The sequence below is a fragment of the Sceloporus undulatus genome, chromosome 2, assembly GCF_019175285.1.
Source record: "Sceloporus undulatus isolate JIND9_A2432 ecotype Alabama chromosome 2, SceUnd_v1.1, whole genome shotgun sequence".
NCBI lineage: Eukaryota > Metazoa > Chordata > Lepidosauria > Squamata > Phrynosomatidae > Sceloporus > Sceloporus undulatus.
In genome coordinates this window covers 119,480,408-119,506,726 of record NC_056523.1, presented here as the reverse complement: position 1 = coordinate 119,506,726, position 26,319 = coordinate 119,480,408, and positions in this window count along the sequence as shown.

Below are 26,319 nucleotides of genomic sequence, written 5' to 3'. Positions count from 1 at the left end.
AACAAGAAATGGAACATATAAATATTGCAGTACTTGGGGTGAACATGCTAAAGAGGACAAAAATGGGACATTTTGATAATTGCACAGTGTTTTAGTCTGGAAATGAAAATCTACAAAAAAAAAATAGGGTGGCATTAATAGTGAGAAGAGATCTAGCAAAAGCCTTCAAATGACATAATGAAAAGTCTGACTGAGTAATATCAACAAAACTTCAGGGAAAACCCATCAGTATAACAATAATTCAAGTTTATGGCCCAACCACAGAAACAGAAGAGGATGGCATTTCAAGATTTTATGCTGGAATCTAGGAGGAAGTTGATCACACTCCCAAAAGGAGGTTTTTGTTAATCATTGGAGATTGGAATGCAAAAGTAGGAAACAGAGCAAAATAAAAATTGTTGAAAAAATTGTCCTAGGATCAGGAAATGAAGCAGGGGAGGGACTGATTGAGTGACCTGAGCAGGTTTGTTGATAATAGGGTGACTTGAAGGTCTCTCATTCATAGGGTCATCATAAGTCAAAGTTGATTTGATGGGAGCTAACAATAAAATAGTTGTCTATACATAAAAATACATAGGAAGCAGATAGCCTGGAACTTACTGAGGTTTTCACCTCAAACAAAAGTAAAAGAATCAGACTTCTTAGGTGACTCACTGTACTCTGCCTACGAAGTGGCTTGCAGCCTTGCTCGAGACAGAGACAGTCTACATCTCAAAGGATGTGACTTTGGCGGGATGCAGACCGCCCAAAAAGGGTGGTCCCTGGAGCCCTGGTTTGCTGCACGAGGGATATTTCCCCAAATGCGAGAAATGATGCGGCTCCTTTGCGCAGCAAAAAGAACCCGCAAAAAGCGGGTTCTTTCTGCAGCGTGATTGTGACACCACAGTGCGCCAATGGCGCACTTGCAGCATCACAATGACATCGGGACGTGCAGACACTAGGCGTCCATCACATCAAAATGGTGGCACCCGTGTGTACATGGTGCTGCCATTTGACGCCCTTGTCATGTGCAAGGGGCGAGGGGCATCTGGAAGTGCTGCTCATCACACGTCACAATGGCACCTCATAGAGTCCTTCTGTAAAGCGCCCCTGTTGCTTTTAATAGAAGTGGATATTTTATTGCTTGGCTTTTGCTGTCTTTGTCCCCAGTGGCATGAAGTGTGGCTTCTTTTTGCATCACCTCCCTCAAGACCACTTTAAACACCAACTTCATCAATACCTTGAAGATGATGCTGGCTAAAAATTACATCAAACAAGATGCAGACGACTCCAATGCTATCACCTTCCCTCTCCCTTGTGATTTTTATCATCTTTCTCTGAAGAAGAAGATGATGAAGCCACTGAACTCAAAAAGCCAGCATAATTATTTTCTCTTCTTTGGTTAGCCTAATAAACTTTTCACTGTGATTGTTGCTGTGGGCTTTCAAGTCATTTCTGACTTATTGTGCATCTAAAGTGACCCTATCCAGTGTTTTATTGGCAAGATTTGTCCAGAGGTGCTTTTGCCTTTGCCTTCCTTTGAAGCTGAGAATGTGTGAATTGCCCAAGGCCACCCAGTGGATTTCCATGGCTTAGTAGAGATTAAAACCCTTGTCTTGGGTCATTCTCCAATGCTCAACCCACTACACCATGCTGGCTCTGCATTGTTGTGATTATGTTGTAGTGTATTCTCTTTAGTATCAAAGACATTGTGCCTTTTGATATCAGTTGTCAGATCCAGCGTGGTGTAGTGTATTGAGAGCTGAGCTGCAACTCTGGAGACCAGAGCGCAAATACACTCAACCATAGAAACCCACTGGGTGATCCTGGACAAATCACCCTCTCTCAGCTTCAGTGGGAGGCACTGGCAAAAAACAAACAAACCTGTGACAAATTTTGCCAAGAAATTCCTGTGATAGGCTTGCCTTAGGGTCTCCATAAATTGAAAGAGACTTGAATGCACACAGTATGCACACACACATAACCCAGCATTCACATAAAAACATACTGAAAATAGGATATATAGATCTCTGTGTATAGTACTGTGTAATTAACTGAAGAGTTTTAGTAGCCTGTTTGTCCAAACGAAGGATATGAAACTTGACTAGATAGAATTATGCTGTAGTAATCCTATGAAATAGTAAAACTAATTGAATTATTTTAAGAAGCTATGGAATGGAAATGTAGGAATGTTGTTCTCCATTCAAATCAGCAAAATCGGAAAAAAATAGTCAACTAATGGTAATATTATAAGTGATCCACTTGAATATAATTATAAGTTGATCCACTTGAATATAATTCTTTTACAAATATTGTGTGTGTTTATATATGAAAAATGAGTTCTAGTGACAAAGGGCTTCATCGAAAATACTAAGAGCTTTGCTGCAAAGACAGCTGAATTGTATTCTTTTTGGAAAAAAACTGTTATGTTTTTATAATTAACTAGCTCATTTGGTTTAACAAGAGGTAAGCACTTTTATAGCCTATCGACTTCATTGAGATTTAAGTGTGAACACAGATACAACCAACTGAATTTCATGTTCATAAATCTGACTGAACAAGGATAAAAAAACCAAGTTCTATTATTTTTATTTTTAAACCTGCCAATAATCCAGAATCAGAAAATAATTATGCAATAGGAAAAAGAACTAAAGGAATTCATTTGGGATGGCAAAAGATCAAGAATTAAGTGGACAATGATGAAGGATACAATTAAAAGAGGGGTCATGGTGGTACCAGACATTCTATTATATTACAAGGCGCAATGTATTGTCTGGATGAAAGATTGGTGTAAAATAAATTATCTTATGGTTAGAAAGATATAACATACAATTGGGTTGGCACGCATACATCTGGTATGATGAGCAAAATAGGGATAAAGTCTTTAATGAACATCTACTAAGAAAAATGCTTATCAATAATTGGTTAACTGTAAAAATATTGTTTTATATCAGGCTTCTCTTTTGGGTTTGCTCACAGGAAGCTTATTTAGGCCAATGGGGGAGAGATCAAAAATGGATAACATATAGAGATATACTAACCTATGACAATGAAGGAAATATCATACTAACACCAAAAGAGGAAATCATAACCACAATAGGTTGTATGAACTGGCTGAATTATATACAACTTAAGGAAATGTTTATAAGATACAAGAATATATTTGGATTTGAAAGAGAAGATAATGAACTGGATATCATATTTATGAATGAGGATGAGAGAAAATTGTTAAGTAAAATGTATAATACCTTACTGAAAAGAACACTAGAGGAAGTGGAAATCAAAGACTCCGTGATAAAGTGGGCACAAGAGTTGGGATATAATTTAGAATTGGAAAAATGGGGAAAAGCTAGATTAAAGACAAAAAAATTCCCTGTAGCACAAGCATTAAAAGAAAACTATTTTAAAGTAGTAAACAGATGGTATTTAACACCATGTTCAACAGACAGAATATATAAATTAAATGATAATAGATGTTGGAGATGTCAAAAAGAAACAGGCACATACCTACATATGTGATGGCACTGTATATATATAAAGTCCTACTGGGAAAACATCCATTTGGAAATTCAGTTAATGTTAAAAATTGTTTTTGATTTTCAACCAGAAATATATTTGTTAAACACGACTTCATTATTGGAACCAGAGGAAGAAAGGAAATTTTGGAAAATATTATTGTATTTAATATCGGCTGCCAGAATGATAATAGCAAAAACCTGGAAATTACCTTTTACTCCACACATAGAGATATGGCGAAATGAAATACTTGCAATGAAAGAACTTGATAGATTAACATCATTAATAAACAAACAAGATATGGTTAAATGGGAAAAGGATTGGGAAGCAGTAAAACTTTATTTAACAGCTGCTTAGTAACGGTAAGTATAAAAATGTTTCTTCCATGGGTACAAAAATATGATATAGAATACTGTTATTATGTTGGAAGAATGTAAGATTTGTAAATAAAATACTCAAAAAACAAAAACAAACCCAAGTTCTTACACAAGCTTAAATCTTCATCATTTTGCATAATAAGTCACAGGTGGCCTTTAAGAAGAGGAATCCATTACAGTCCTTGGGTGCTAGACATGAAAGAAGGGCCTCTCCTAAGGATTTCAGGATCCAGGCAGGTTTATAGAGAGAGATAAAGTTTGCCAGCTTACATGGAATTACAGGTGGTATTCATATCCACAAATAAAAACATGTCCTGTGATACACATGGGTCATATAGCAAAGTACAATAACATCCAAAAATCCACAAAAAAGTGATAATTTTATTTGGCAAAAATTGACAAAATACATGATGCATACTTTCAAAGCTCCACTTTGAAAGACGTCCCATAGCATTAACAAAAGTAAATGTGTTATACAGTATTAATTTTTTGGGGGTTGTTGTTTACTGGGTTTTTATAAACCGACATCATAAACAGCTGTTACAACTAGGCCTATACATAAATCCAGCACTTGGTGCAAAATCTGTTTTAATATATAGTGACATTCATAAGTAATCTGACTTGTTCAGAATTGTAAAGAGTAATTATATTTTCTTTAACATCATTATGTAAACATTTTAAAGCAAAAAAGCAATCAAGTGTAATGAAGAGATCTGATATTTTGTGAAAAACAGCCTTTTAAAATTTGATTTTTATTTGTGTTTTCTAAACTGCTATTGAACTATTTTGACTTATTGATGCCTCTGGGCACTAAAAATTTTATTTATATCTAGAATGTTACTTTTTCATGTTTCAAGCTACTTTGCAGGTCACATCTACAGTGCAAAAGTAGGTCATCTATGCCATAAATAAATAATGTATAATGTTACTATTGTTCACAAATCCTAGTCGATTGCAGAAATAGTTTAGTTTAATGGAAGTGATAAGTTGAAGTGAACAGCATTTTTTCTCTTTGAGAACCCAGGTTGATAACTGCGAAGTACAGGACCACAAAATTGGCAGATGTAAATATGTAAAAGTATATATTGTATTCAGAATGTTAGGAGAAGGCAGTTTATTAGAATACATTTGGAGATTATAAACTGGAAATATATATTTAGGATCAGTTATATCTGAATAAAGTTCACAGCAATTGACACTTTAGCCTGAGTACTTCAGAACTAATTCAGTGGTTATGTTATTTCTAAAAGAAAAGTTGAGGATTTTTGTTTTTATTTTGGCTGGGCAGGGAACATAAGAGTACAGACTTTTGTTTTTTTTTCTATTGAGTTGTACCCTCCTTTTGACATAATTGTACAATTCTTGTTTCTTTATGCTCCAATCAATCTGAGCTGGCCAAAACTGCAATTACAATCAATGCTCATATTGACAAAGGCAGAGCAATAATGAGAAAGTGTAGGTCAGTAATAAACATGTTGCGCTGATTTTTTTTTAACAACTTGCAATAAAAAAAGGGATGGCCCTATTGATTAACCTATAAACCATCTGCAAGTTATTTTCAAACCTTAAACAGCCTGGTGTATTCTTCAACAAATGTGCAGACCTTCCTTAACATAAAAACATCATATGAAGAATGGTTCATAAAGTCATATTAAAGACATGACAAAAAGGCATAACACAAATGGGGAATATCATTCATGGGATGTGACACAGCAAGTATTCAGTTAATGAAAGAGACCCCACAATATGTGTTTACTTGGCTTGGTGCAACTCTGAACCAACGGTGTTGAACCTTTCAGCCCTGAGGGCTGAATTTAATTTCAGAGAAATTCTTGAGGACCTCATTCTAATTGGTGAGATCAAACACTAGCTCCCTGTATCCAGGCCTGAAAGTGTTTTCTATGCACAAGTTATGTCCGGGTAAAGGATCACAAATATTTTGTCACCTCTGCTTTTCTTGCAACAAATTAGAAGACTTAATTTAGTAACAGTTTCCAAAGTGGTAATCTGATTAGTCTGGTGTCTCAAGATCACAAACATTCATCCTCTGGTATGGATGTCAAAAAGACTTACACAGGTTTTCATCCAAGAGAGAGAGAGAGAGAGAGAGATCATCCCCCCTTGTACTTCTGGTCTATGGCACTGATCTCAAATCCGTAAAGCAAAGACTCTGGGATATTGCTTTCTGTGACCTTTGGGTTCATTCTACTCATCCTCTTCATGAATATCACTGAATATAGAAAATATTGGCCCTTTTCATCTGGCAGACTATTTAAAGAATTTGTTATTAATTATCATATAATTTTTACTAGGGGAATATTTAATGCTTTCCCCTCTGAAATGTCCCACGGTAGATTTGCTGGTGTCTCTGATAGGACAAGGTCGTGCTTCTGCAGAAACCAGGCAGTAGAATCCATGAGGTACATTCTTCTTTCTTGTGGATTTTATAAGCAAGTTCAACAATTTATGATTAATTCATTAATGGTGAATCTACTAGGAAAAATGACCCTATTTTATGTCAAATTCTTATTAAAAGATAAGAATCCCAGTGTGACTGGTTGTTGGCAAGTTGTTATCTTATACGGAGAGGATTAGGGAACAGTTAATTTCTGTTATTAGGGGGAAAGTCTGAAAAGCTCTGTATTATTTGATCAAGTGTTAGTTGTTCTCTTGATTATATGTTAAGTTATTGAACTTGCTGAGTCTCTGTACTGTAATACAGAAAATGGTCAACCATCAGAAGATTTTTTTTTTGGGGGGGGGGAACCATTTTGTTGATTGAGCTTCTTTGGATATCCTTTCCTGTAAAGGAACCTTTTTTGTGTGTGAAACAGTTGTGTGTATCAAAACCATTTTGTGCATAAGTCTGTTTTGTGTCCAGAAACCATCTTTTTAGTGCAAAAAAACCTATAAAATGTGGAAAATCAATTAAAATGCACAAAATTATTGTCATCACATCCAGCAGGAAGGGAAATATTTTTTTTCTTGTGTATGAGAAAAAAAAATAACCCAAGATTTATATCCCTAGTTCTTGAATACTTTAAAGATAAACCAATATATTACATCATGAAGGGCTGTGGACTTCATCAGATGTATGGTGTGTTAACAGAATATTAGATAGAGATAGATAGGAAGGCATGCAGTCAGGCATAAATGTAATAAACATAATAAATATGGTTGGGTGTGAAATTGTAGACAGTGAGGCTAGAGGGAAATTAATTGCAGAAAGTATTGAAAATGAATTCTCTGTGCATGGAATGTTAACATTCATTGTATTTGATGAAGTGGTCAAGCTTGTGCTATAATTAATTTGTTAGTTTTTGAGTTACGGTAGAGCTCCCTATTTTTATTCAGTAAGTCAATCTTTTGTATTACATTAGATTTACAGGAGGAGGTCTATTTTTGATAGATGATATATCTTACTCAATATTCAATACATTGTGATTCAACAGTTGATGTTTCTGGTTTGGTGAGACAACAATTTACTGTGACTTTGATCTATATTTCTGTTAGGAGGGTACATTTCTTTTAATAGCTGATGCATTTATTTTAGTATGAAATATGTCAAATTCATAATAGAATGTCTTTCTTCTGTAGCTGTGATTTATAGTTACTGTTCATATGTATATTTTGATTAAGGTGAATATAAAACATTCATTGCTCCCATTTTACATTTCCCAGAATTTCTAAATCTATATCAGAGGATAGCAGCCCCAGAGGTGAATGCTAAAGTTAAAGATCTCAATTAGACGTGTATATGATATAGCTGCAATAATTTTTCTTCCCAGAAAGCAGAATGGTGAATTAAAGAATTATTTAAATTTGACTGGCATTAAATGAGGCCAAGATATATGCCATAAGTGTCCTTCCTACTTTGGCTACCCATTACACTATACTGTATGTAGATATATAGTTTTATCTTCTCTATACTGAAACAAAGTGACTGACACAGCCCATAGTGACCCCTACCAGAAAACCATTGCAAAGTTTCAATAAAGGGTAACACAAATTAGGTTTTGGCTGATATCAGGTTAGTTCACATTTAAATTCTGTACAGGATTAAAGGTTTTCTCCTTTTCTTCCAGTGCCATGTTATGAAAACAATCATCTTAGACTCAACCTCCCCTGCCCTTTTTATATCACTTTTTCTATTTCACATAAATCAATTGCCATAAGGAATGAGATATACTTAAAATGCAGAAATGTCAAAGCATTTCCAATAATGGATTCAGTGTGGGTGTTATGCAATTTGAAAAGGGGAGAATGGAAAAGAAGTTTGGTATTGCTTTACAGAATTCAAAACTGTATAAAAACTTTATTTGAAAGGATGCTGAACTATATATATTAACTAGAATAGAGAGATTATTTCCCATGTTTATTATATTCAGGTGAAATACGCACAGGGAAATAGATTTAATCAGTGTTTAGGATAATGGCTATGAAAAAGAACTTAAGGTGCACCCACACTGTAGAAACAATACAGTTTGACACCATTTTAAGTGTTGACCCATCCTATGAAATCCTGAGATCTGTAGTTTTACAAGGTTTTTAGCTTTCTCTGTTAAAGAGTGCTGGTGGCTTACAAAACTACAAATCCCAGGGTTCTTGAGGATCAAGTAGTGGCAGTTAAAGTGGTCAAACGGCATTATTTCTACAGTGAAGACACACCTAGAATCTCAGTCCAAGGCAAGATAGGCCATAGTGAGTAAGCTGTTTTGTCCTACCAAGACAGTAGTGTTCCACTTGATCCTAATGGATTAGTACTTCTAGACTGCAGCTGGGAGGTGCTTTTGGATCCAGAGTTATGTTTGCACAGGGGATATAATTCTTCATTATGTTTATCCTCAAAGGAAGCAATAAGTAATTTTAATAATTTTCTTCTTGCTGTGAGAATGTATTTGACACCCACACAATATTCAAAGCCCATTCACAATTCAGGACTTCACCTGGAAAAAAAATGGGTGTTTCACACACACATACACCAGCATTTTTTGTGCAAGTAACAGCCCTTTCTGCACAGGAAGTAATATTTCTTCTTAGGTAATCTTATTTTCTATATAAACCAACCATTGGTGAATTTTGCCCAGAATATATCCCAAACTTTGCCCAGAATAAGTCCCAAAGTGCAAAAATTCTCATCCATGATTTTTCTCATTAGGTTTTCCCAACACTCAAAAAACATATGTTTGATAACTTGCATATATTTTTGAACATTCATTCCATCCCCAGTTTGAATAACCAAAGCAGCATTGTGACACAAAACACTCTCCTACAACAAAGACTGCTATAGCAACTGCAACCCCTGCTGAACAGATATATCCTGTATATAGATCTTAAAAACTACTGAAACTTGTGGGGTTTTGTTGTTGTTGTTCTTAGAATACAACTAGTAGATGGCTCATCAAAAGTAGTCATATGGAACATGCCTTTTTGTACAGTTTCTCTAGTCACTTTCCCATATGCAAGCACAACTCAAAATTTGTTATTGTTATTTGCCTTCAAGTTGCTTCCAATTTATGGCAAACCTAGGGTGAGTCTATCATGGAGTTTTCCTGGCAAGATTTGCTCAGAGGAGGTTTGTCATTGCCTTTTCCTGAGGTTGAAAGCATGTGACTTGTCCAAGGTCGCCTGGTGGGTTTCATGGTCTAGCAGGGAATTTAACTCTGGTCTCCAGATTTGTAGTCTAACATTAAAACCACCATGACACATAATTCAAAATGCTTGATTTTTAAAGCTTTAATCCTTTTACATTCCATGTATCTAGTCCTACCCAATTCTGTTTTAACACAAAAATTGTCCCATTAGACCTTCTCTAGGGGCCATTACTGTTTGATTTCAGACTGAAGGCAAGATCATTTTTGGTGGTGATATCTGAACGAATCTTCCCATCACAAATATATACTTAGCATGAATCCTTTTCACTTTTTGGCACCAGATTCCTTTTTATTTATACAAACCTTTTAATTGTTTTATTTGTTCTTATGTAAATTGTTAATTATTCTCTGTCATATTTTTCTCTGCTGTTATATTTTGTTTTGTACTACAGTATGATGTCTTTTTGCTTATTTCTACTCTTCCTTAAAGCCACCATGTTCTGGGACAGGATATTGGGTATATATGAATGTGTATGACTGCAGGAATAAATATGCCAGCGATAGCCCCACATACAATGAAACAAAGTTTACCTCATTCCCAAAACCTCCCGAATGATTAGCTGGAAAGTGGAACAAATGGCAATTGTAAATATCAGGTAGCTATGAAACCAAACTAAACAAAACCCCACATAAAACAAAAGATGATTCAGATGCTTCTCTAATCCTTTGACATATAACAGAGACTCAGAGGAAGGAATCATTGCAACTACAAATAATGGAAAACTAGTCAGTGAAGCCTCAATTTGTAGACTTTCAAATGTCACAAAGAGTGACCAGAGTAACCTTCAAATCAGGTTGTTTCTTGTTCATTTAGTTGTTGTTTTTTTAATTGAGTTGTTTATTAGCTCAAATAAATTTGTTGTTCAGTACTGTCCTTCCTTAGAAGGAATTACTGGAAGGACTAATGAACTGGTTATGGGTTTCTCCCATTCTGAAAAAAGTCCTAAAATATTGACCAGCTTAATAATTTCTCCCCAGATATTTTTACTTCTCAACAATAATTGAAAAGGAAGCTTTTCTCAAACGTCTCCATATGTTTAAGCTGCTAGACTTCTAGAAGAGAAAGACAGCAATTGCTGGAACAAGCCAGAAAAGTGGCTATCATTTTATGGCTACACCAGTGTGAAAAGGTAGAGATCACCAGAGGTGTTGCTTGCATTGTCCCTGCTCCTGGGACTCATTACTAGATGACAGCCCATTACTGTTTACAGACAGTAGAAGAACAGGATAAGCATGCGGGGGTGTGATAATCTTTTTTGAATAAATTAAGCATGGGAGAAGGATGCTTTCCTCTCCCATGTGATAATCTAAAGCCTCTGGAAGATGTGTGCTTTGGGATGAGCAAGGAGACCAACATTTAACTAGAGCCCCAGGCTCTTAGCAAGTGGATTTGTGAGGTAGAAACTTTAAAAATGATGTAGTGAGTGCAGATTTCTTCTTTTGATTAGAGTTGGAAAGGAATGAAGTGCTCTTACTCAGAACAACTTACCTGAAACCTTGCCTATTATATGGGAAGAATATTCAAAAATATTCCAAAAAAGGTGAAAGATTTATACAGTCTGTAGAGAAACCAAGAAACTTGGGTGAAGTATGTTGGTTTGTGTTTAGGATAGTGGACTCTATTTAGGTATGGTGGTGGTTGTTTGTTGTCATTTGAGGTGATAAATATTGTGTTGTATTAGATTGTTGTACTGTATTGTATTATTGGTATTGTGATGTACTGTAAGTATTGTATTGTGTGATTCCAATGTTTGAATGAATTATTTAAAAACTAAAAAAAAAAAAAAACCCTCCAAAAAAGGTCAAAAATATACTGAGAAATCCCAATGAGGAGAATCCTGGACTGATGAGAAGCTTCACAATACAGAATTCATTCAGTGCAAAATTCACACATGGTAGCAGACATACACATGTTGCAAAGAAATCAGCATTTTGCACAGCATTGGTAATGTTGAGCCCGAACAGACAGGCCAAAATAAAGTGCTCCTGATCACTTTGGAGGTATGCTGTTTAAACGACACACACCTTAAGAGGCCAGAAGCCGCGTCAAAGCTGTGCTCTAGTACTTAGGACTGGATTGTAGCTGTGGAGTGGCGTCCGGCCTCTAAAAATGCATGCATCATTTAAACGGCATACCACCAAACTGACCCGAAGCAGCTTTAATTTGGCCTGTCTGTTCAGGCCCATTGTTTCTTGTGAAGAAAATGCTGATTTTTGTATGAAAACAAAACTAATCAAAACAAGAAACTGTATGTGAATTTTGCACAAATAAAATTTCTAAAAATAATAGTTTACTTATTTTGTAATGAAGTACAGGACTACATCTCTACTTGCCTATCTGTCAGAATTGTGAGGCTATGTCCATGAGACTCTTAAGGACACACAAAGAGAGAGGCTTAGAGAAAGCTGTGAGAGAAGGCAAGTAGTTAAGGCAGAAAGAAGTATGGGGCAGCTGTGATGCTCAACAGTCTTTGGGGCTGTGCAGACTGGCAGTTTGGGCCGGCTTGGAGGCAGAATCGGGGCAAAGCGTCTATATGACGCAGTGCTGAAGGAGCACTGCCATGCCACACCAACATGGCTTTTGTGCCCTGCAAAGGCCAGGTGTGCAGTTGTCACGGCCCCAATTTGGCTGTAACATGGGCGGCTCCAAGCCACCTTTTTGGGGCTGCGTTTACAGCCCCTACGTTTTGCTGGTTGTCTGGGACACTGATTCCCTCAATCTAACCCCTTCCCACAATTCATCCACTTAGCTATAAAAGCGGTAATCCTGCACCCACTTACCCATTTCCAATTAAAATCCTCACCCTGAAACTACTTACCAGTGTCTTACATAAATTCATCCTGCAGCCATTAGGCTCTTCATCAAACTGCTTAACGGATGCCTGTTGGAAGATGAAATAAAATATTATCTCAAATAGCTGATAAAAATATTATCTCTACATAGTTGATAATGAGCTTGATTGAAAGGGCATGCAAGCCAGGGAATTTGATGCACACCTCTCCATGGAATCTACAATCTCTGCAAGGACCAGTTTGGTAAAGATTCATAGAAAATGATGACAAGAGTTGCAGTTTACTAATAAATGAACAGATGTATGTGTAATGTTATATTTCTGTCTCAAGACCTGTCTATCCCAGGGAAAAATGCTACAACTAACCTTGCCTAGGTTATTTTAAGCAAACACAATTTATCCTCTTAATTACAATTAATGACTTGCTGCAGATCTCTAATTACTTTTTCACGCAATTTTTTCTAAGGTAAAATGTATCCATGTCTGGAAAGAAGGGAGCATAAAAAGTGCATTTGAAGATTTTATTAGGCAATTCACCTCAGAAAATTTCTCTAAAATTTCTTTCTTTCTTTCTTTCTTTCTTTCTTTCTTTCTTTCTAATGTTTAAAACATACACACAGCCATTTTAAGGTCCCAGTTGATTTTCTGACAATTCAGGCAATCTAAATGTATTGCTCCCAGAACAAACAAGCAAACAACAACAACAGCACCTTGTAATTCAGGAACAGAAACAAAATTCAGATTGAGAAATACCTATAATGGATCACTAGAACTGCAGAAGCTGGTAAGCCTTTCATTTCTCTCAGAATGCTTCACAATGTATTATAGTACAAAAAAGTGGGGTAGTGGAAGCAAGGAATCAAAAATTCTAGCCTTCTGACTTGGTCATTTTGTGTCTCCAAAGCTGCATCTCCCCAGTTGCTATGGCTATTGTCTGTACAGATAGACTGATTAGCAAAGTGGAGACTGCACAGTGGAAACAACAAAAAGTATCAAGAGAAAGTGTCCATCCTCTCTCTGAATACTCATTCCCTGAAATAAAGATCAGGAATAATACTTTTAGAGAAATTAAAATTTCATATGTTGTAAAAACACAAATTAAAAAAAATTAAGATAGTAAATTTGATTTGATTTATTTATCAAATGAGTAAGAAAACAGAAGAAGCCAATGCTTGTGGACTGACAGAACAGGATTAGGGCAGCATGAGTATGTAGAAATCCATGAGAATGTAGAAATCTCAGTTTTAAAATGAAGCGGTCCTAATACTCATTATATTGGAAACATTTCTCTACATGAATAGAAATGCCTATGAGCATGTTTCAAGTGCCTTTCCCAATCACTCACATGTGTTACAGGTTTCCAGGTCAGATGTGATGACTACAAGACAATCTTTAGTCCATGTGCCTTTCCTTTTGGAAATTAATCACACTGGCTGGATTCCCTTGGGACTTTTTATAACCCTAAGACACTGCTCATGATTGTGGCTGCAGGCCATGACCATGCATGTCAACATCAACTCTGCTCTGGCAACCTATTATTCTCCCAAGTACATAGAAGCACTCTGAACAACAGCTTTAGGCAAGATGGATTACACTGGAGCTATTTTATTTGCACATCCGCTTTTGAGGGAGTTGCCTTCCCCCCCCCCCTTTTTTTTCTTTTTTTTTTTTTTACTAAGCTTAGATTGACAGAGATGTGTGATCCATATATTTCTAAGGAACTGTTGTTATTATTTTTTCCAGTGACCCACAAACAAAGAAAAAGTAAGTGACAAAAGAGCCAACTATGTCGGAGTAAAAGGTTGAGAATTTTTAAAGAATTTTTGTACTTTATACAGGTGCCATCTCTGGGACAGTTAAGCTGGCTAATTTCTTGGAAATACCATTAGTTTTGTTTTCTGGCATAGCAAGTCCAAATGTTACCACCTAATGTGGTGATAATGATACCCTGCCATTATCTTTGTTCTTTATTATATACAACAACCCTACAGTCTAACCAAGCCACATTACTGGCTTGATGCCAAGTTAGAAAAGGATTAATGAAGCCGTTAGTGAACAGTCTTATGTAAAATCTGGAAAGCAACCCACTGCCAACAGGGTGGCAATGAAGTCCTAAAGGCTTGGAAAGACTTGGAATTTTAAACTCAATTTTTTAAAGAGGAGAATAATGTGAAATGTGAGGATAGAAATGGGGCCAATGAGGAGTAAGCTGTAGGAGTCATAGGTTTTACTGGCTTTATCCAAGTCAGAGGAAGAAGTGGTTGCTACTGGACAAATGGCTCAGGCTAGGGATGTGCTATGTTAAAGTATTTGTTCCTGCAGAGTAGATGAAGAATGCAAGAAGACAAAGTCCCATGTGCTATACAATGATTTTAAAAAACCTTTTATTTCTTAAAAATACCAATGAATTTCAGATTTGTCACCAATTGATCCTCCTCAGGGGCAATTCTCAGACATTTCTGGAACTGCTGTCTGCACTGTCTATAGAAGTGAGCATTTGAACACTCCCACTTCTGACTTCGATAGCATGGAAAACAGACAACGATTTGGTCATTTTAGTGATTGGTAGTAGTTTTGTTGTTCATTCTATTGATTGTATTTTTAGATAATACTCTATCCTTTTGTGTCATGTCTTTCTAGATTGTAAGCCTGAGGGCTGGGAACCGTCCAATTAAAAAGATTGCATGTACAGTGCTGTGTAAATTTACAGCGCTTTATAAATAAAGGTTAATAATAATAATATTTTATTGTTGATTTTATTCTCTGTTGTAATCCCGCCTCAATCCACAGGGAGAGGTGGAAAATACAAATAAAATTATTATTATTGATTATTAGAAGAAATAATAAGAAATTATTAGAAGAAATAATGTTCTTCTTCTAACAATCAAAGGTCCACTTACCCATTTTCCAATGTATAACGTATGACTGGGCATATAAGACGACCCCCAACTTTTCCAGTTAAAATATAGAGTTTGGGATATACTTGCCGTATAAGACTACCCCTCTTCCAACGCACACCAAATAAAAATTTGAAAAATCAGATTTGATTTCAATATGGTAATTTTAATTCAAATGCTTATGACATGCAGGTATTTAGCAGGAAAACTTGTTGTATACAAAGCCTGCTTGAATTGGTCAGCTCTCCCTGCCTGCCCAGCCTTCCCTGTCTCCAAGACTATCAGAGCGGTATTGCAAACATGGCTCTTTTTTCCATACTCCAGGCATCTCGGATGCCTGCAGTTTGCTCTGCCCTTCAGTTACATATGCGACAACTGCAGATTTTCCAGTCTGGCTTGGAAGTGTCAGCACCTGCCCTATAAGATGACACCCGGCATATAAGAAGACCCCCAACTTTTGAGAAGATTTTCCTGGGTTAAAAAGTAGTCTTATATGCCAGAAAATACAGTATATAGAGAAAGCAGAGTGCAACTCCATAAATTTTGGAGAATTCTTCCTGAAGAAGGTCAATTGGTCATAAGGCCAAAAATGCATTGGGCTTTTAAAGATTTTTTTAAACATCATATAGCACGTGGAACTTTGTCTACTTGCATTCTTGCACTGTGAATATATATTATTTATTTATTTGTTTATTTATAGAGTATTTATACCCTGCTCTTCAGCTACAAAGGCTTTCAGAGTGGCTTATAAAATGGTTAATTAGATGGTTCCCTGCCCTCAGGCTTACAATCTAAAGACACAACACAAAAGGAGAAGGGAATGGTAGTGGAGAAGGGGATCAGGTCCAGCAGTTCTTCTCTCCCTCTGAGGCCTGGATCATGGTAGATGCATTGGAGGGAGGGCTCTCCTTCTTCCTTTAGGCCGGGCCTGATGGAACTGGCTGGCCTTTCTCACCCTCTGGAAAAGGGGTGTCCTTGGGGCTCTATGCCCCAGGACACCCTGACAGCCACAGCCAGCGGAGAAAGAAGCCGTTTTTATTGAGTTCTTCCTATAAAAGGGAGAATATATCAACATATTCCCTCTTAAGATCTTATCTCTAGCTAAGATTGATGATCACCCAAATGGAGGTTACCATCTCCAAAGGGTACAGCAGAATAGGAAGCCAGGCTATATCCATGTGAGCTCTGAAGCCCTAAGACCAAAGTTTCACCAATAAGAGGAATTAAGAGAGGCGAACCTGAGAAACGAATAGAGTGATGGCACTATTGTGATGGGGACCAAGGCCATCCTGACTGGGAAGGGCCCGTGTGACTTAAGGGTGATGTAGCAAATTGTGGACTAGCCTGTGCGTAGATTGGCCCCCAGAACTCCAGAGCCAATTAACCCCACAGTATGTGTTATATAACCATGAGTACTAACCTGGTTGCAATGACACAACAGTCACAAGAAGATTGTTCACTATTTTATGCAGTGAGAATGACATCAACTGCTCCTAGGTCAGCCACAGCTGTAGATGGCTCTCCATGCTAACGGAGCTGTTCCAACACATCAATAAGTGAGCAGATGTCTTTATAAATTGTGTACTTTTTAGGAACTTTGTAAGTTCTGTGAGGAGGAATAGACATCTGAACAGTGTGAGGTCATGATTGCTCAAGAGCTTGAATTCCTCACAGGACATCCAAAGTTCCTAAAATTGCAGTTTATAAAGATGTCTGCTCACATATTGATGTGTTGCAACAACTCCGTCAGCATGGAGAGCCATTTACTCCTGGGAGTGGTTGATGCCACTCTCACTGCACAAGATATCATGATCATGATCATGATCGTGATCATCATCATCATTATCATCCGATGATGATGATGATGATGATGATGATGATGATGATGATGATGATGATGATGAGATTTAAATTTGTGGACACTTGGTGGGTTGTTTTTTGGCTGGTCCTTTGTAGCCAAGGTTTCCCTTTTTTAGGGCCCATGATAATAAGAAAGGAAAGCCAAACTGTATAACTCCATAACAATAAGATAACAATTAGTTGTAATAAAGTCTGCAATAAAATGCCTCAAAACACAGGGGCTATATGCCATGTGAAATTTAACCTACAGTATAATCCTAGGTTTATTATAAAATGAAGAGACAGTTGAGAGATAAATAGGAAGGCCAGTTACAGACCGGCACTTTAGTGCGTGACGAGCATGCACTAGGGTTACAAAAGGGTGGTGCTTCTGCACCGCCCTAACCCTAGTGCGTGCTCGTCATGCACTAAACGGCAGCAGCCCTTCCATACGGCCGCCGCAGTGAGGACGTCACGGCCGCGCCACCTCTAGACGGGGCGGCGCAGACGTGATGTCCTTGCTCCTTGACAGGGCACTTAGTGCACCCCGAACATGGAGCAGGAAGGAGCTCCGTTTCGGAGCTCCTTCCTGGTTTAGTCCACTGGGCGCAGCCTTTAGACGGCTGCGCCCAGCGGACTAAAAGAGAAAGGGGCCAAGCGGCCCTTCTCCTTCTCCCCGCCACCGCGGGGTGTCCTTGGGGCTTGAAGCCCCAGGGACACCCCTTTTCAGGCTGCGGGGAAGCGGCGTTTTGCTGCTTCCCTGCAGCCTGAAAAGCGGCGGATCGGGGCCTTAGCGGCTACCGCTCTGCATGCTGAGGCCCCGATACACTGGGGAAAGGGGCGGGTGCAGACCGCCCCAAATGGGCGGTCTATAACCCCCGAAGTCTGGGAATTATAAATAATGAAAAAAAGGAGCAAAGGACATTTTAGTTATCTGAAATACACCCTATAGCCAGCCAACTTTATTATCAAATTGGGGGGGGGGGGGATTATCCAAGGAAGAAGGGAGAGGAATAAAAGAGAAGTTATAAAAGAGCAACAGGCAAGACACACTCCAATATAAAGACGACTAGGGACGGAAGGATTTGTTGGCAAGTTTGCTTACAGGGGATTGCCAGTGCCCTAATCCAAGGCTGAGAGAGTATGACCTGCCCCAGGTCACCCAGTGGCTGAGATAGGAATTGAAACCCAGTCACCAGAATCCCAGTCCAGCCCCCAAACCACTATTCCACATTGGCTCTCTGATAATGAAAGGAACTGAAACTGGAAGACCAATGTGACCATGAGGCACATGAACCTAGAAGGGAGGAGATGATAGCTTTGATAAAAGGAAGGGGTGTGGGGGTGGACACCAACCCAGTAAAAGAAAAAATGGTCTCCCAAGACAAAAAGAGGAAGGGGAAGAACATTGACCAGGAAAACAAGGCACATTCTACACAATATATGGGGGGGGGGGCATATGGCAGGACGCCAATTACCAACTCGTCCCAAAGAGAGAGGGGGAGACAGTTATCCACCCACCCCACACTGCACTAGGGAGAATGGGGGGGGGGCGGCTAAGGGTGCAAAAGGTCCTGTGCCCATCCAAGACCCAAATGGCCAAAGATAGAATAGGGTAGTGATGGGACAAGTACCAACCCCCAATGATGTCCCAGATACTCAGCCAAGCATGCTGTAACTGCCATGTATAGGGACATCCTCGAAGTCTCCCAGGCCCAGAAGGCAGCTTGATCAGGAGACTGTCTAAAGGACTCCTGCTGGACCCTCAACTGGCTGGCTCAATTTTCTCCCCACTGACAGACATCTTTGAAAGGGATGCAGTTGTTTTAAAACAGTCTTGTGAGTGGATGCTTTAGACAATTAGCACCCACCACCACTGAGTTTCATTTTTTTTCACCCAACAATATAAGTTGGGGGGAAAATCTTATACAAAAATAATACAGGGTTTTTGATTGGGATTCCATGGATTGCAGAATCAGGGTGTTCTGCATTTCCAGGATGTACCGTGTACCATATTTTCCCAGATAAATAACTTCCTATTGGGTCATTTCCTTCATGTTTGATATTGGACTAATGTGACAAAACTACTATTGTCACTTCAGTGGTCTTCCTCATACTGTTCGAAATAAACTAATACCGTAGTTCTGAATAACTTGCTTGACTTATGTGCTGAACTGAAGATATATTTTGGAGCTCAAAGGTAAAGTGTGCTTTCTGAAAGTGTAAGACAAAACATTAGCGTCCGATAAGGAATCACCTAGTGACCCTACCAGTATTTCTCATCGCACTTGTTATTTGTTATCTTCTTCCATCATTTTCTTTCTCTTTGAGTGAATATGGAAAATTGAGGTTTCTATCACTCTTCAGAAGCACCTGATAACAACAAAGACATAGGCCTGGAACAGACTGCCCAAAAAGGGTGGCCTGCCAGCAGCCTTTTTTCCTCCCGAGGGAAGCAGCAGCTGCCAAACTGCATGGCTTCCCTCCAGAGGAAGATGAACCCAGGAAAAGCGGGTTCTTTTTAAGCTGCAGGGGTGGCATAACAAGTGCTTCACTGGTGCACTCATTATGTAAGCACCACATGATAACGTGTGGATGCCGTGTGGCACCCATGTAACAATGGGGGTGCTTGTGTACACAGGGCACTGCCATTGTTACACTGCCCATATGTTCTAGAGTTAGGGACCGGGTGGTTTCCAAATGGTCCCTTGCCCTAGAATTGGTGCTGGTATGCCACTTTATGGCAGTATGTACCATGCCATAATTTGTTAATTAGAAGCACATTTTTCTTCCAAATAGTTTTGTAACACCCAAATGGATCATAACTTGATGCTTTCTTTTTCATTTTTTCTATAATGCTTTCCCTTCATTTATAGGATTATGTTTTGTTATAGTTATAAACAGAAAAACCATGGTGAATTACTGATAAGAGTACCATGACCTGTAAGATCTTTTTTCTGTTTGCCTTTACACTTTAATGCTCTCAGTATCCTTAAAGATCTAGCAACAGTGCAGCAATTTGAACTTAATGACACCATGGCCTGAGTCCAATTGGTTAGTCCTAACTTGCATAGACCCATTAAATCAATTATGGATCAGTGAGTGAACAAACTGTTAAATCCCACTGATTCTATGGTGTACTCTAGTTGATGCTAATAGGAATCATACCCACATATATCAACAATGGAGCCCTGGTGGCGCAGTGGTTAAATGCCTGTATTGCAGCCATTTACTCGAAACCACAAGGTTGCGAGTTCAAGACCAGAAAAAGGGCCCAAGCTCGACTCAGGCTTGCATCCTTCTGAGGTTGCTAAAATGAGTACCCAGACTGTTGGGGGCAAATTAGCTTACTTGCTAATTAGCATACTTGCTGTTCACCGCTATGATCTTTGGAATAGCGGTATATAAATAAAACAAATTAATTAATTAATTAACAGGAATAGTTTCCTTCCCCTCTTTTTTTACTTAAGCTGAATTCACATATTGAACTGGTAAGATGTTTGGATCTGGAAATTTAAATGTTTAAGTACCATCTTATTTGGTCTGGGTTACTTCTCCAGCATAGGTTTTTCTATATGGATAAGGTCAATTTAACAGTGCACAGGAAACCCCTGGAAAAAAAAAACCTGCATAACTTTCAATAATCTCCTTCACAGAAATTTCTACTTAAACAGTGTATTGCTGACATAGTTTGAGTTCCTGGTCACAGCCACATTGCCAGGAAAATGTGTGTGTTTATATGAATCTTTTGATATACACTGTATATTCATATTGATGGAAGTGTGGTGGCCACTATTCACAAAAGCCATGTCCCTGGCTGCTCCATCTGCAGATTTCATTTGCAAATGCATCTGCAAATCTCATTTATCTCTTTTGCTCACTTTCCTCCTTCCATTTATGGGAACATTTTATTTTTTACTTTTATACAGCCATAAATTTGAACTGTGATGCCTAACTCACATGTGGATTTGTCACTGTCTGTGCTGTTGTTTCTTCCTACCCCAAGTCAAGTGACATTATGTAAGCTAAGGTATATCCAGGAACTTAAAGAGAAATATCAGGAAAGATCAGTTGTCATTGTCTTGCAGCCAGAATGCTTTCCAGGGTCTTCTGTAGTCAGGCCAGCTGGAAATGCCCTGGGTCATATCTGCCTTTGAAGCTGTCTCCCTGTAGTTCATCAGTTACTTGAAGTCAAATAATTTTCTTTGTACTTCAGCAGAGCTGGTCAATTCATATGAAAGGAAGGCCGCCAGCACTGAATCTTTTGGTGTGTGTGTGTGCATGTGTGTGTGTGTGCACGCCTCCTATTAAACTCTAAACATGAAAGCCAAGAAGTGCCTGCAACCTTGCCTTCGTTCTGTCCTTCATATTTGGTACCCTGCTAGAGGTCTATGAAGAAGTTCAAGATTCCATTCAGACTGTAATGCCTCATCATTATTATGTCTGCAGAAGGCTACAAAGACTGTAAGAAGTGCAGGAAGGGCATTTAAAACATAGTCAGTGGGCTCCAGATAAAGGGAAACCTTCAGGTTACCATCTAAATATGCAAAAGTAAAGCAGTTGAAGACTCCTCTTGAATTTTAGCATTTTTCCTTTGGGAACTGGATTTACTGAGATTAGAGTTGTACTTTTTTGTACATCTTGGACAGTTCTGCTAGGGAACTGTATCCTGAACACCTTGTAGGTTTGGCCCAAAATGTTTTAATGCCTGATCCAAATGACAAAATGGTGCCCATCCCTCTCCATCTTATTCCATATGCAAGTGTGAGTCAGACTGAATCTTACCTCAATACTGGCAGTGGTACAGTGTCCCTCATGGTACTCCAGAGCAGCAGGCTAGTGCAGAAGGTGCAGAGCAAACCATGTGGTAAAAATAATTAAATCCTCCAACAAAGAGTATGGCAGAAAGACAAGGGTCTTCCAATATTGCCCCCCTCCATCTACCATTCTCCTAATGGTAGAATCAGAACACTTAGCAGCTGACGTGATCATTCATTCTGACTAACAGTAGGGTCAGCCCTAACATTTTGCCTTGCTTCTTGTTAGCTAATAATGCCAGTATGATTCCAACAGGTATCTAACACCACAGGAATGGAATGTTCAAAATATAAACTTTTTGAACCTACTAACAGAGACAGGAGGGAGCTGGTGGGGGGCAAAAGGACTAGGCATGACTCTGACCTATATGTATGGTTACAGGAAGCAGCAGGTCCTACAGAGTTACTGTAATAGTTACCAACATTATAGGGTAGTGTTTACTCAGGAGTAAGTCATATGGAATTCAGTATGATTTATTCCAGGTAAGATGGTTTAAAGACATGGGAGTGTCAACGCATCTGATAGTCCTGATGAAGATTCTGTACTCAGGACAAGAAGCTACTGTCAGAACATGGAAAATATAATGGTTTCCAATTGGCAAAGGGGTCAGACAAGGCTGTATCCTCTCACCCTATCTGTTCAACTTGTATGCAGAACATATTATAAGAAAAGCAGGCCTGGATACAGAAGGAGGAGGAATGAAAATAGGAAGGAATATCAACAATATTAGATATGCAGATGATGCCATAGTAGTAGCTGAAGAACCTCACCGACCTGGAGCACATACTAAGGAAGATCAAGGAAGAAACTGCAAAGGCAAGCCTACTGTTGGACATAAAGAAAACAAAAATAATGACTACAGAGAATATACACAAATTTAACCTAGGGAATGAGGAAATAGAAATAGTAAAAGAATTCCCATACCTGGCATCAAACATTGATAGTGACAGGGACTGCAGCCAGGAAATCAGAAGAAGGTTAAGAATGGGTTGAGCAACCATGAAAAGATTCTAAAATGCAAAGATATACAACTCGGCACAAAAGTTAGCATCATACAAGACATTGTATTTCCTATTGCCATGTATGGATGTGAGAGCTGGACAGTTAAGAAAGAAGACAAGAACAAAATCAATTCATTTGAGATATGTTGCTCTAGAAGAGTGTTGAGGATCCCGTGGACAGCCAAAACAAACAAACAAATGGGTCCTAAAGCAGATCAAGCCACAGATCTCTCTGGAAGTCAAGATGACAAAACTGAGGCTGCTGTACTTAAGACACATCATGAGAAGGGAGGTCTCACTGGAAAAAACAATAATGCTAGGAAAGGTGGAGGGAACTAGAAAGAGAGGAAAGCTGCATGCTAGATGAATGGAATCTATTAAGTAGGTCATGGGTGTGAGTTAGTAGGAATTAAGCAGAGCAGTGGAGGACAGAGGTTCTTGGTGATGTCTCATCCTTAAGGTTGCCATAGGTCAAGATCGACTTGAGGGCAGTTAACAACAACAACAACAACAAAGAAGGCTTGTACCTTTGGCCACTTCAGTTCAAATAATACATTCCTTTTGGATGTTCTCTTTATTTTGTAGGTTCAGATTTTCTGTGTGAAAGGAATCTTCCATTAAAAAAAATGTAATTCTGTCTGTCCCCTTGGTCAGCCAGCAGTGAGGAATATATTGGTTAAGCTTCCCTTAAGCATAGGAAGGGTCATAAGAGAGCCTTTACTAATTGTTTGACCTACCTGCACTGCCTGCCTGTTGTGAACAAGGATTTTGATGCCCATGGAGTTTAGTGAAATAAAACAAAATCTAATCCTGTTATTGACTCACAGTGCAGGGTTGAAAAATGTGTTCCCAGAGCCAACTACCTAATTACCTAAATTCCCACTCCACATCCATGGGCTAATCTTATGCTGCAAAATGAGGTTAGTGGGCAGTCACACTGGCTCTGAAGAGGCTAAAATGAGGTTTCATTGTTTTATAAAGGCTCTCTGCATGCTAGTCCTTTAGTTTTGTGCTTTGCCTCAATGCAGTGATGAGGTGGAACAAATCCACCCCTACTGATGATGGTAGGGTGCATAGTTTCTCTGCACATTCCCCTTTATTTCACTTGTTCAGTGATGATTAAATTGTTCATTCACATGAATGAATTTTAAATAGTCAGGAATTGAAACTGACAAGGCAGATGAGATAAGGGAGTGGCAAATGTCATTGCTTCTCAAAAGTGGAAAACCTTTGAGGCTTGGAACACTAAAACTTATGAACTTCAAAGAGGACCACCATTATTTATTTGCAAAATCTTGATTCTCACTGCTTTGATTGTTCTCAGCTATAGGTGGCTTAGTGGTTAAGATGCTGATTCTGATGACCGCAAGGTCAGCAGATTAGAAGATTGAGACCCACATGCTCCATGACAGAGTGAATTCCAATCCCTATTTCCAGTTTCTGCCAACCTAGCAGTTCAAAAGCATGTGAAAGTACAAGTAGACAAATAGGCACCACTTTGGTGGGAAGGTAACAGCATTCTGTGTAGTCATACTGGCCACACTGTACCTACAAAATGGATATATGTGGAAAGCTAGGTCAGAACTCTCTGCCCATTGAGCTCCGCTCGGCCACCTCCCTGGCCCAGTTCAAGAAGGAGCTGAAGACTTTCTTGTTCACACAAGCTTTCCCTGACACAGGTTCCAATTAGTCTCTCCCCCCCCCCCCCCCCCCTACGTCAGCAGTGGCACGCTGGCCAGAATGTTTTAATGTGTTATTTTAATGTATTTGTTGTATACGATATTATGTTGTACACCGCCCTGGTTTATAGAAGGGCGGTATATAAATAAATGTTTTATTATTATTATTTATTATTATTAGAGTGGTGTCTGTTAACAATGTACATTTTGAACAAGAGTGCTCTGACAGGGACCATTATATGTTTGAGTAAACCTCAACTGCACAGTTGACCTACCACCCTGTGCTGAAGCCAAGTGAGGTGACTACCTCAGGCAGCTGATTTGGTGTTTCATGGAAAGACTGTAAGCTGTTAGTTAATTAATTTGTATTGTTCTTATTGTATTTCTCTTGCCAGAGAAGGGAAGTTGACCTTATGGCATCCCCCCCCCCGCTAGCTGTCAAAAAGTAACTTGAGCAGCCTTGGTTAGTTGTGTGTGTGTGTGTGTGTGTGTGTGTTGTTTGGTCCTTCTATTGAAGTACGAAGACAGCTTGAGCTAGCTTTGTTCAGCTGGCTTGTGGGCCACAAAATAATTTTAAAAACTGGTTAAGTAGTCAGAAAGACTAATGCTTAAATACAAAATCCATATCAAAATTTGTATGCTGTTATTTTTGCATCTGCAAATATATGGTGCTGTATACAAGAGAAACATAACATGCTGTACTTCAGGCAGGGTTTCAATAAGTTTACTGATCTCAGGGCATATATCTGAGTGTTCTCAAGGATGATACCATAATACAGCTATGAGATGCATGCACTAACAATCAAAACTTATTAATGGCACAAAATGTTGTTTCAGCTGTTTTTCTGTGTAGCAAAACAGTGGCACCCAGTGGCCAGAAATGTGAAAACTCAACCCACCAATGAATGATGTGTGTGTGTGTGTGTGTGTGTGTTTTACACCCACTCAAGGAGAAATAATAGGGCAGATGCTATTTGTGACTGTTTTATGTGGACAGGTTTTTGTATGTCTCTTGACAAAAAAAATCTCAAAAGACACCATAAAGAGTCTATATTACCTGTGGACAATCTCAAAAATAAAGATGCAGGTATGACTGCTTATTGCTGTGATGCTGATATAACACAGAATTTCTCTGTAGGAGTGCTGTGACTGTCTCTGATCAAAATCCAACTACATTTTGAACAGATGCATATGTCATTGTATTCATCTGGATTATTAATTCTGAGTCTCACTTGAAGACCTGTCATGGATATAGTATGTGAAGTCAATACATGGATCCAATTGTGGTGGGAAGATGTAACCCTGGCATTGTTCCATATGTATTAATGTATATACATTTAGGAATAAGTTGATGATTTTTGGCCATTGGGCCTGATACACAGCAATAGAAGTACTTTTCTCTATCTAAAATTCTTTTCTCTCTCTCTCTGCTTATAAAAGGTAGGGATCTTGTGGTCTCACATACTGAACTACAGCTCCTACCAGCCCTAACTTGCATAGGTAGTAGTGATGAATGCTGGGAATTCTAGTCCCACAACATCTAGAGGATCATACTATTTCTACCCCTCTTATATGTCTGATTATTGTATTTGGTGATGATGTTGATGATCTTTATTATATCCCACCTTTCCCCCCAAAACTGCAATTCAAAATGGCTTATGAAGCCCCAGTTCCATTACTACTCTACTTGCTCCCCACCTATCATCTTCTGTCTGACAGGGGATAACTACTACACTAGGTTCTCAGTCTCCCCCTCCCCAACCCCAA